At 36.6% G+C, this 13234-nt stretch overlaps 1 non-coding gene across 1 annotated transcript; it reads right to left on the bottom strand.

Moving 5' to 3' along the window:
• Positions 1 to 579: 579 nt before the first annotated feature.
• Positions 580 to 684, bottom strand: LOC127099282 (small nucleolar RNA R71). Its single transcript, XR_007793805.1, has one exon. It is a non-coding gene; the product is annotated as a small nucleolar RNA R71 (small nucleolar RNA).
• Positions 685 to 13234: the final 12550 nt, after the last annotated feature.

Here is a 13234-nt window from a genome sequence, read left to right as displayed (position 1 = left end):
CGACATCGGGGACCAATTGCTTTAATTTTAAAATTATGTCTGATCATCGTAGAGACTAGAGTTTTTTTCTGCTTAAGTTCTCTCGCTACTTTTATATGTGAAGAACACGTTCTGCTGACAATTCAGTCAAGCCCTTTGACGAAATTGAGTGTTTCTTACGTGAGAGATGCTGAAACCAAAGACAACACGACATAGCTGAACCTATAGTTGATAACAAACCCATAAAGGATTATGTGATCCCATTGAAGATGAACCGCATTGTAGTAGTTTACATTCACCAATAGGTGCAAATAATTTTGAGCTGAAACCATCCTTGATAGGTATGGTCCAACATAATCAATTTTCGGGTTCACTTACTAATCATATGAACCTTCACTTGTCTATCTTTGTTGGTAATCATGGTACCGTGAAGGCTAACGTCATTGACTAAAATGTTATTCGCCTCCAATTGTTCCCTTTCTCTTTAAGAGATCATGCACGGGTTTGGCTTCAATCCTTTTCGGCCAATCCGATAACTTCTCGGGCTCAACTAATAGCTGCTTTCTTTGCGCGGTACTTTCCACCAAGTAAAATGGCCCAAGTTAGAAATGAGATAAATAACTTTAGGCAAGAAGATGAAGAGTCCTTGTTTGACACGTGAGAGTGTTATAAAGATTTTCTAAGACTATTCCCTTTCCGTGGGTTTAAGAAGTGGATGATTATGCATACCGTTTACAATGATCTCCTTTACTCCACAAGAATGACCCTTGATGCGGATTCCGGCAGAGCCCTCATGATTAGTCCTTAAGATGTAGCCTACTATTTGATTGAGGAGATGGACAAAAAACACCAGTCTTGGGGAAGTGTGTGACAAGTCGCCGCTAAGCCTACTCCAAAAATCGGTGGTATGTATGAGGTTAATGTGTTTGATCACATGAATGCTAAGGTAGACTCTCTTTACCAAAATATAGAAAGTATAAGTGTCTCACCTTCCACGCCTACTATTCTAGCCCGATTGCTTCGGTTTCCCCTATAACACTCTATTATGATATATACAAAGTTAATGGACATACCGATAGAGATTGTCAAATTATCCTCACGATGTATCCAAGAGAATGTCAACTTTGTGAATAATAACCAAAGGTACAACCCATACTCTAACATCTATGATCCAGGATGGCATGATCACCCCAACTTCTCTTATAGAAATAACAATCCCCAACAAGCCATAGGACCTCCGGGTTTCTAAAAGGCTACACAACCCGATCCTAAGAAGTCTAATCTTGAACTTATGATGGAGAATTTCGTTTTAACATAAACCCGTCAAAATGATGAGTTTAGAAACCAAAACCTCCTCACCAATGATACTCCTAGGAAAATGATCACTAAGATAGATAATATTGTCACTCATACCAAGATGTTGGAGACCCAAATCTCCCAAGTGGAACAACAACAAGATACTTCTTTTGTCCCTCCCGGATTATTTCTAGGGCATCCCAAACAAAATCCTAAAAGACATTTGAATATCGTGATAACCCTTAGTGGTAAAGCAATGGTTAGTTATAGTTCTAGAGAGATGGAGGTTGAAGTTAGTATTCAAACACCACCCAAAAAGGATGTTGTTGAAGAGGTCGAGAAGAAAGCACATTATGTTTCTCCTCTTCCCTATAAACCCATTGTTGCCTTCCCACAAAGGCTTGTGAAAGCCAAGGCGGAGGCCCAATTCAAAAGTTTGTGGAACTTCTCAAGAACATCCACCTCAATGTACCTTTCGCCGAGGCGCAAACCCAAATGCCTGCCTATGCCAATTTCTTGAAGGAGATCCTTTCCATTAAAAGGAAGATAGAGGACCATGAGATTGTGGCCATGACCCTTGATAGTAGTGTCTTGATCCAAAACATGGTTATCCCTAAGCTAAAATACCTGGGAAGTTTTTCTATCCCTTGTCACATAGGTACCATGGACTTAGAGAGAGCTCTTTATGATTTAGGAGATAGTGTTAGCCTAAAGCCTTTGTTCGTTTGTAAGAAGTTGGACATGGGAGACTTGAAACCTACCAATGTGTCTTTGCAACTTACCAATAAATTAGTTAAGTATTCCATAGGTGTGCTAGAAGATGTCCCGGTGAGAGTGGGAGAGTATTTAGTACCACTAGACTTTGTGATAATGTACATCGATGAAGACTGTCAAATCCCTATAACTTTAGGAAGGCTTTTCTTAGCTACGGTGGGGGCCATCATAGATGTCAAGAGAGCAAAGTTGACCTTTGAGGTAAGAGATAAGAAGATTGGATTTATTTTAGCAAAGTTGTTGAAGAACCCTTCTTTAAGGTACTCTTGTTGTTTAGTTGATTTGTTAAGCGATTATGTTTAAGAAAACCCATTGGAACCTCCTCCGACCGCTAAGTTGGAAGAAAGGTTACCAATGATACTAAGGTTGAGAAAAATGATACCCAAGCTAAGGGTTTTGTAGGAGCTTTAGGGGGAAATTCTATCCCCATTAACTTAGGCAGTGATGTGTCTTTTAAGGAAGATGGTAAGTACAAGGACAATAAGGCTTGTCTAAAGCCAAATAAGAATGCGTCTAAGGGGAAAAACAAAGTAAAAGAGAAAGTTCGGGAAAAATCGGATCAAAAGTATGAACCTCCTCATAGGAGGGGGAAAGGAGAAAAAGGTTGTATGACATGGATATCTAGAGTGAGTTAGGTCCCTTTAATGGCTAATGGACGTGATAAGGATTCCAATTTGAAGGAAGCACCCTCTTAAGTTGAGGGTGTATATGGTCGAGTTAAACGAACTTAAAAAAAAGTGCTTTGTGGGAGGAAACCCATGTTTTTTTTCACTAATTTGTTTTCTAGTTGTTTTATTTTTTCTTATAGTTAATAAAAAGCTCATGAAGGAGAAGCAAATAAGACGAGGAGTAGTCTTGGATGATGTCCAAGCAATGATGCAACAACTTATGTTCCTGGGTGAGGTTCTTATGAGTTATATTCCCTCTTGCTTGCGCCAAGACATTGAGGATAATGTTTAGATCAAGTTTTTTTTTGTGTGTGTGTGTGGGGGGGGGGGGATACTTCTTTATTTTCTTGCACTCTTATTTATTACATTTTATGTTCATGTTTATTTCTTGCTTTCTAGTTTTCTAGTTTGAGGGAAGAAAGATTAGGACTAGGGGAATTGGGAAAGTTGTAAAACTTAGGCATGACCCGGACACCTTAGACCTCCCAGAGTAAGGTCGTGAGTCCAACGTGTAGATTTGTGCCATAATACTTGGCTCTGAGAAGTATTTTCTAATTAGTTTATATTGACGATCTGACATAATTAAAAATACTTGCATGCATGTATGGTTGGTTGAGAAAAAATAATTTGGGCACCAAAAATGATGAAAAGGCAATAAAGACAACTGGACCTTCTAAGTTGGGTAACCCTTACCCGATTATTTACCTTAGCAAAGGTTGAGACTCAATTGCCGTACCAAAGTGGACCAATAAATGCCAATGTGCGTATAATCATTGGAAAAAATATAATAAAATGGTGCCTAGAAAAAAATTCTCGATTGATCTTGTGCATGTAAGGGAAACAATAATTACAAATGCCTTAATATGATTGTCCAAATGAAAGGGGAAGAAAATCGAAAAAGAGACTTAAGCCCAAAGCATAGTTGGAGAGGTGTTCGAAAGGGAGACTTAGGTTCGTGGTTTTACCGCAGTTAGTGTTCTTGTAATACCTTCATTGACGTATGATTACCAAGAGAATAAGTCCTAGCCGATCGGAACAAAGACTCACGTATGAGTACCATTGAGCCTGTTTCCGTATGTTTTATCATGATGTAACCGTTTGATCCAAAAACTCATGAATTCAAGCATTGTTGCTTAAGGATAAGCAACAGTTTAAGTTTGAGGGAGTTTGATAAGTGATCTTTGCATCGTTCTTTCTAGTAGTTTTCCTTTAGCATTTTGTTCGATTCCCTTTCATTTGTCATATTTTATGCTATAGTTTGTATTTTATTGTGAATTCTAGGGATTAATGAGCATCCAAGCAAAGAGGGATCAAAAGTAAAAGAAACAGATTGAAAATGACATTTTGAAGAAATATCTGGTTGGAGGAAGTCTAAGAAATGGTCGGAAAAAGAATGCGGTGAATTGTCAGAAGGATTCACAAAGTATACTTTTCAGCATGTCGCACATCATGATAGACTTGTGGTATTTTAATCATATATAGAGCATCGTAACTCAGAATGACATGGCGCCGACGATAAATGAAAGCTAACATCAAGGTTTAAAAAATATTTTTGAGGCCAAGTGGCAATGAGCTGCTACGGGCGACCATAGAATCTTCTACGGGCCATAGCAGGCGTGCGAAAACCACCATTTTTTCTTTCCTATTTTGGAAAGATTATTACTGAGGGACATCTTGCACCGGATCATCTTTTCTTTTATTTAGTTTTTAAGACTATTGAACAAAAAAAAATTCATATATAGATTAAAGCTATAAAACAAAGAGTTGGTTCTTAGTTTGCGTCATCCAGGATTATCCCAGTTTATATTGTACACGTTATTTTTTGTACAAGTCTCTATTTTCAGAGCACTGGATTAGATTTATATTGAAGCACTCATTTTCCTTTAATCAAGGTTCTTTTTATTATTGTTTTTTTTATATTGTTGATTATTGATTATATTATCTATCATGAAAACTACTTTGAATAAGTTACCCCTCACCATAAGTGAGTAGTCCTCTTTGAGCTAAGGGTCATGAAACTTATTTATAGATTATCCATTTAGTTCGTTATAAATCAATTACTAGAAATTTATGCGCAATTATTTTAGAAAAACTTGAATCTCTATTTATCATTCTTATTATGAAAGTAAAAGAATATCCAGATGCCTAATACAATCTGAAAGGATGTGTTTCCGCGTCCGAAAACTAGTTTTATAATAATTAAGTTTGAAATCGCGAAAGCACTTGAATGTAATTGAGGTTTTTTCCATCTTCGTAGTTGCACTATTAACGCTTTTTTGACAAATAATTGGAATGTACGAAAGCCGACAAATTATTTGCTGAAAGACACGAAAAACACGCGGGTGAAAGCAGGTATTATTCAAAATAAGTTATTTTTCCTATAAACATGTTGAGATTCTTGTAATACATGTAATTCAAATCATATGGAAACATAAAAAATAAGAACCATGACCCTAAGCTCTATTTTTATCATTATTTTCAAGAAGTTCTCATTTAAGTTATTTTTCCAAAAGTGTTTTTTAATATGTTGGTACTTAACCATTGGTTGCTCTAGAGGTTCGATAAGATAGAATTTGGTACTTAACCATTGGTCTCTGAGGTTCAATATTTTTTATACTACTCTGACATTTGTCGTACGCTGGCAGCGTGTCAAAGACAAAAATTCAGTCTCCGTAAGAAATTAGCCAATTTTTTTACTACCACAATGTGCTTGTATTTGATGTGCTTATATCTTTGATGAATAAATAAGGTTTTTGGTTCCTGTTTTGTAGTGTGTATTTCATATTAGTTACTTAACTTACTTATTTATATGTTATTATTTTAAGTCCCGAGTTTGTTTCTCTAGGAGATAAATTATTTTCTGAGATCATGCTCAAAGTTTTATTGGATGTCTCTGAGGTCGTACGCGACCAAGGATCGATACCCTTTCCCTACCCCTAGTTGAAGACCTATTTGGAGGTTGACATGGTAGGGACTCACCTAGGCCTATGGAATGGCTAAATACCAAGAGGGCGTGAGTGAATTATTTCCAATTTGTGGTATTTATCCTTAATTATGTGCGTGGAAAGTTTGTGATAATACCCTCATATCATTTGTCGTGGAGTTTTAACTATTATGGTCGTATACCCCATAGATTTTACCATCTTAATTACTACAAGTAAATGAAAAAATTTAGTGAAAAAATATTTACTCTTACTTGAAGAACTATATTTACATCATGGAAATGATTTTTCATTTTATACATAAAAATGTGTGAAAATTTAACCAAGTGGGTTGACCACTACTTATTGTCCTCTGGTTCACCAACAAGAACTAGTGTATCCATTTTCAATATTTATTTGGGATTATCTCCTATAACTCCAAGCCATAAATTATGTGAATCTATGTGCTTGTATGTATGAAGATTATGATCCGGATGTTGACAATAGTCTTGATGTTTTGATGAAAACAACACTAATAAATGTTAAAGTCAATGGTAATATCTTTCCAACTCTCCGATGATGGTGATTAACTTAAAGATATCTCAAGCCTTATCTAACAGAAGATTCAAGGTTCCATAGAAGCCCTTATGATCAATATATTTGGCAAAGGAACTTCAAAGCTTCAGAGTTATGAAAGAGAGAAAGTGTGAAAGCTCGTATGATCGTGTGTATTTGAGTGATTAGAGTTTTGTAAAAGTAGGAGAGTAAATCCCAAGATAATAAGAAAATTCTCTCTCTCTCTCTCTCTCCCCCTCACACACACACACACACACACACACACACACACACACTTAAAACACTTTTAAGGCCTCTCTTTACTTAACAAAATCACATAAAAAAGTTTTCAAGGCCTAGTCACTTGATTAGGGGGTTGTCTGCTTGATTAGGACATTTTTTTGAATTGTTGAACTGATTAAATCATATGCCTAATCGGTTATATGACGTCTAATCAAATTCATGATAGATTATGATAGTCCTTTAATGATTATTAAGTGATTTATATTAAACCCTTCCATTTTGGGCCAAAATAATCCATTATTTAAAGCATATAATCGATTAGGCCATTAATTCGGCCCATGGGTTATTTCCATTTGAGCCAATTTTTCTCCTATATAAAGGACGCATCTCCTCACTTTATTTCACACCAGAATTAAAAGTTTTCCTAATTATTTACAATTTATCTCTCTCATTTATCTCTTAAAACATTTTCTTCACCGAAGTTACCTTAGTGCCTTGTGAGTGGAAATTGCTTGTAAGGAAAGAGTTGTACTAGTGTTATGTCATTGTTTTTATTTTCAATAGTGTGATACTCTTGAAGAATTAAGTTTGGTTCTTGAGATGAACTAGTTTCAAAATCTTGGTTTGGTTATAGAACTCAACCTGTAAATGTTTTGTTTGATCATTGAGATCAACCTGTAAAATATCTACCTGGTTTATGAGTTCAGCCCATAGAAAAACTCTATTTTGGTTAGGGGTATTAACTAGTGTGAAATATATTGATTTGCTTATATCAAGGTTTCGTGGTAATAACCTGTAAAAGTTTAATATTATAGTGAAATCTCAAGAAAATCTCTTGGAGACAGGACTAGGCCAACGTTCGACAAAGCTAGGGTAACTCTTTAGGCCATCTCTCTAACTCTACCTCCTTTATTTACTTTACTTATTTATTTATTTTTCGCTGCTTTTATCTATGATTTTTTTAATGCTAATGCAATTTGTATCTTAAGTAATAAAACCTTAAAAATAATCATAAATTTTGAATACCACAATTAACCCCCTCTTGTGCTGGAAAATACTTGTTCAACAAATTATTGTCGGGGACCCTTATCTCTTTTTAGGAAGTACCAAATGTCGCTTCCCTTAACTACTAATAATTAAGACCACATTAATCTCGATATCTTTTTCTTTGTCTTTCCCATTCTAATAATGTTGTAGGGACTTATATATCCTATGTGTTATGGATAGGCCAACACACACTATCACCGGTTCGTCATGTACATTTTAGTATTTTAACTTGAGGTGTATCGAGGAAGTTATCTCATCTAATCACACTGAGTGTTATAGTAAAAGGTCTACCCAGCACGCAGTTACAGACGCTTCTGTATGGAACCACCAAGAATCATAGATTAACAATCATTTGTTCTCTTCATTCTCCTTAGGTGAGCATCAGTTCAATGTACCCCAGGGACGAGTCACTATGCCATTGAAAGCCTGCAAATTGGAACCTTCATACGACCTTTCCTTCTCTTTCCATAGCCTAAATTTTTAAAAATCTAGCATACATAATGTCACAAAAATTTTCATCATCAATCAAGATTCTAGACATGTCACATTTGGCCATGGAAACTGTCATCACTAGACGGAAGTTTTCATTTTGGACTTTGTCTACTTTCTTGCAATCCAAGAATCTAAAGACGAGCTTTTTCGGCTTCTCGATCAAGGTAGATATTTTTTCCTTGCTAATGACCATCAAATAAACAATCTTTCTTTTGATGGTTTCTTTAGAAGGAATATCTGGCCTAAGGAAATCTTCCGTGATAGAAGTGATGTAATGACATTTTCCCTTTTAGACTTCCTCTTCTTCACTATTGATATTCCCTTTTTACCTTGGCCCCGATTACCGCTTTGATAGACTTCCTGGAGGAGGTATTAACTCTATGAGAGGACCGTTTCTTTTTCAAAAAATCTTCCCAACCTCTAGACTTTTCCTTTCTTTCTTAGGTGCACTCGGTGAGGCGCCCTTTTTTTATCAAATCCTCGATGGCGTATTTCATGTGAAATCATTCGTTTTTATTATGGTCGTGAATATTATGGAAATGACAATACTTGTACTTATTCGTCCTCGAGGATTCCAAAACCGGGTAAGGGTTCTTTCTTTTTTTAACTCCATATTGGCGCGTTTTCGTCATAAATTCTCCCTAGATGTATTCAAAGGAGTGTAATAAAATAATATAGCCTAGGGTCCTCGTTCCTCGCTGTCTCTTTGAAGATTGTTGTCGTTTCCTGAAGTCCAGTGGTATCCAGGGTTGCTAGTACCCAAACTCTTTCCCCATTTTCTTCCTGGAGTTCCTCTTCCCAATTCATATAGGGTTGCTCCCTATTTTGAAAGTAACTTAAACAATAAGCTCCATTCACCCGTAGTTTCTCCCTAAACATGTATTTCGGTCTGAAACCTTTCTTAAATATTCAACACTTCATTTTATCGTTTATTCTTCCCATTGCCATTTCCACTTTAGTAAAATAGTCAATGTACTACCGCAAGGCTTCTTTCTTCCCCTACATGATTCCATTAAGGACCTCCATAGTTGTAGGCCGTTGTTTCTGGGCAATATACTAGATGTTCAGTGAGAGTTAACACTAAGAGCTTACATATCAAGGCTTCATGGGCGTGGTAATAATAGAACCTATTTTCGAAGTGCTCTACATGCTCGTCAGGGACCCCAATCTTGTTGTAGTTAGTCAGCTTTGGAAGCTTCTCTAAGGATCTAGGTATTTTTCTATCAAGGATGCATGTAGACAATAAATTCCTCTTTTGGTCTACTAGATGAGCATATAAGTCGTATTTGTTTCCCCTTTAGGAATGATGTGCCAGCGAATTACAATAACTACGAGCTTCGAGTGGAGTATGGCTTCCTCCCCTTTTTTCATAGCTAAGAGAACAATTATGGTGTCCCGTACTTTGGTGGAATATTGAAGAACATGGAGTAAATTCATATGGTGAGGAAGCTCTGGTAGATATTGGATATGATGTCTCGGCAGGACATTTGTGTGAAGCCTTTCCTCATATGTTGTTATCTATTGAAGGGGGTATTATAAATTTTATTTAATTTTCATAATCCCATCTTCCAGGAATTAGTAGATATGTTGTTGCACCAAGTTATACACATTTTTCAATAGGTTAGTGGCTTCATGCATGCCTAGATTGGCTTTTAGTAGTTAAAGGCTAGGGAACATCTCTGGCTTAGGTACCACATGTTGTACACTAGGTCGGTTCGAAGGTTCATCTTAATAAGGTGGAGGAAAAGGCTTAGAGGTCGGAAAATGTTAGAATCCCACTAGATTTATTCTTGGAAGATCCAAATATTGTGGTGTTGGAACAGAAGTCAAAATTACTAATACTAGACCATCCATCTCCCGTGGAGAAGGATAGACCTTACTAGATTGAGTCGTTGCATTGGCGGATTTAGCATATCAAGTTACTTTTAAATTCACCGTATATTTGGAATTTTGGCAACAGATTATTTGGGAAGAGATCGATGTTTGCCAAGAAAGAATCAAAGATTCAGATCTGCAAGGGAGAAACAATTGTTCTTCGTGGAATTCATAGGAATTAGATGTCGATGACCACAAACAACGCCACTGTTCAATTCAAAAACAGAAATGATCGATGAAATGAATAGAGAATGCCCTAGTATTGTGGATTTGTGCTTTAGATACAGTGGATAAGGGGATGACCTGAAAGTTTAATACTCCAACACCCAAGTCAATAAGAGAATAATGTGCAATGTGAAAGTGGTAATGGATTTGAATATTTGAAACAACATGTTTTACTCTTTATATAGTGAGAGAAATTAAAATCGTCAGCATGATGTAACGTACACTATACAAGTATCCTTTGGATCTAGATAGCAATCGACACGTCTAGAGTGATCATGTGTTTCATGCACTTTACTGCCTAACGATGCTCTTGGGCCTGTTGCTTTGGGCCTGTTGCTTTGGGCCTTGCGAACGACCCATAACAAATTATATTCTTTGTGGTATTATGAATAATGGCGAGAAGGTTTATACTAAGGGTTCATTTTTAGAGTTGAGGGGCAAAATTACAACACTCCTTTTTGGTAATCTAAACAATATAATTCCTCCACTAACCCACATGTAATGGCCACTTCAATAGAAATGAGAGACATCAACCCACATTTAGTGGCCACTTCAATAGAAATGAGAGACATCAACCCACATTTAGTGGCCATCATAACAATTGATCTTCGACTAGAAAAAGTGCTTTGAAGTATCAAGTGTTGATACGAAAACGACGTTAATTTGATCTGCGTAGTGTGATCGGTCGTCGAAATTTAATTTGATTTTAATTAATTAAAGGAATTAATAATAATAATAATAATAATAATAATAATAATAAAGTGTTTATTATTGTCTTGTGGTGATCGGTTATGGCCTTAGTTTTCCTTTGTTTTGTTTTGGGTTTTTAAAATACGACCTGCGTGTCGTGCCTCTCTCTTAATCTCCCAAATGTAACTTCTTTTCTCATCTCACTCCCTCGTATGTAAAACGAGTTTCTTTCATGTAATGTAATGATATGAAGAAAGCAAAGAAGTCAGTGCCAAAGGAGGACAACCTTGAAGATCTTGCTTGGAGAAGCTTAGATCGTTGTAGGTTAGCTTAGGTTCTCTCATTGGCTTGGGAGAACAATTGCGCTAGGGGCCATAACTGTTTCATTATGTATGTATGTATGTTGATGCATGTGAATGTATGTTGATGCATGTGAGAGACGGTTTATATGATAAACAAGCCGGTGAGATCAGAAAAATTGCAATTCCCTTAAATTAAATATTAAGTTTATGCTTTCCAAGTTTTAACACTCATCAAGACTAGTAATGGATAATGTAGGTTTCGCCTACGCGAGGTGCATGATCTATATATTAGTAAGGTGCGATGGGATAATTGTAATATCCAACTGTTAAAACAATGGGTCAAACTTAACTAAACAAATTATGAGAATATTATATATGTTTGCTTTCCAAGTTTTAGCACTCATCAAGACTGGTATCGAATAATGTAGGTTTCGCCTACGCGAGGTGCATGTTTTGTATTAGTTAAGGTGCGATGGGATAATTGTAATATCCAACTGCTAAAACGATGAGTTAAACTTGATTATAATTTTCTTATATATGTTTAGAAGCAAGAGTTGGGAATAATCCATATGATGGATTGGAATAAGGAGTTATTCACCCAATTGAAATTTTCGAGAGTTGTATGAGATACAATTGGAAGGAGTTCCTACCTAAATAACCTAGTTTTGTGTAATCCGCCTACGCGGACTTAGAACGAAGTGAAATATGGATCTCGACCCACTAGAAAATCTTCCAACGGGATTTTCCGAATCAGATGATGAGGGTCATTTATTTTGAGTAAAATAGTGGGAGCATGTTTAATTAAAGGCCTAATTGAATATGTCAATGATACTTATATTTTCATTAATCCTTATGTAGATTACCATGACAGCAAACACCTCTAACAACATCCTGCGATCAATCCTTGATAAGGAAAAATTGTCTGGGACAAATTTCCTGGATTGGCACCGAAACCTGAGGATTGTCCTCAAACATGATAAAAAGCTGTATGTCTTGGAGACACCTGTTCCTGAAGAGGAACCTCCTAGTTCTGCACCTAAGGCAGAAAGAGATGCTTATAAGAAGCATGTCGATGATGCCAATGAAACTGCTTGTCTCATGCTAGCTACCATGAACTCAGAATTGCAAAAGCAACATGAGAACATGTCAGCGTTCGATATGATCGAACACCTGAAGTTGCTCTATCAAGAGCAAGCAAGGCATGAGAGGTTTGAAGTTTCAAAAGCCCTTTTTCAAAGCAAGTTAGCTGAGGGAGCCCCTGTAGGTCCCCATGTACTCAAGATAATTGGGTATGTGGAAAACCTTGAGAGATTGGGTTTTCCCCTCGAAAAGGAACTTGCAACTGATTTGATCTTGCAATCGTTGCCAGATAGTTTCAGTCAATTTGTCCTAAATTTCAATATGATTGATATGGACAAATCTCTTCCTGAACTGCTCGCCATGTTAAGAACTGCCGAGCAGAATCTGAAGTCAAAAGGGAAGTCCATTATGATGATCGGAAATGGAAAGAGACAGAATAAAAGGCCCACTAAGCAGAGTGATAAGGGGAAGGGCAAGGAAGTTGCCAATCCCAAACCCACTGCTGCTTTGAAGCCTAGTGGAGGCATAGCAAAAGAAGGCACCTGCTTCCATTGCGGTAAGACCGCACACTGGAAGAGGAACTGCCCAAAGTACCTGGAAGATAGGAAGAATGGAGTAGAGACTCCAACTTCAGGTATTTTTGTTATTGAAATTAATTTGTCTACTTCTGCATCATGGGTATTAGATACTGGATGCGGTTCTCACATTTGTACAAATGTGCAAGAACTAAAAAGGAGTAGAAAATTGGCAAAAGGTGAAGTCGACCTACGAGTTGGTAATGGAGCAAAGGTTGCTACCTTAGCCGTAGGAACTTATGAATTGACTTTACCTAGTGGTTTAATAATTCAGTTAGAGAACTGTTATTATGTACCAGCAATTAGCATGATTATTATTTCCGTTTCTTGTTTGGACAAGTTCGGTTTTTCATTCATAATAAAGAACAATTGTTGTTCAATTTATTTGAATGATATATTCTATGCAACTGCACAAATGAACAATGGACTATATGTCATTGATCTTGAAATGCCTATTTATAACATTAATACTAAAAGGATGAAACCTAATGAGTTAAATCCAACTTACCTTT

This window comes from Lathyrus oleraceus, chromosome 6 (assembly GCF_024323335.1).
Source record: "Lathyrus oleraceus cultivar Zhongwan6 chromosome 6, CAAS_Psat_ZW6_1.0, whole genome shotgun sequence".
NCBI classification, from domain to species: Eukaryota; Viridiplantae; Streptophyta; class Magnoliopsida; order Fabales; family Fabaceae; genus Lathyrus; species Lathyrus oleraceus.
The sequence above is the reverse complement of the archived record's forward strand: the minus strand, read 5'-3'. Positions and strand labels throughout refer to the sequence as shown.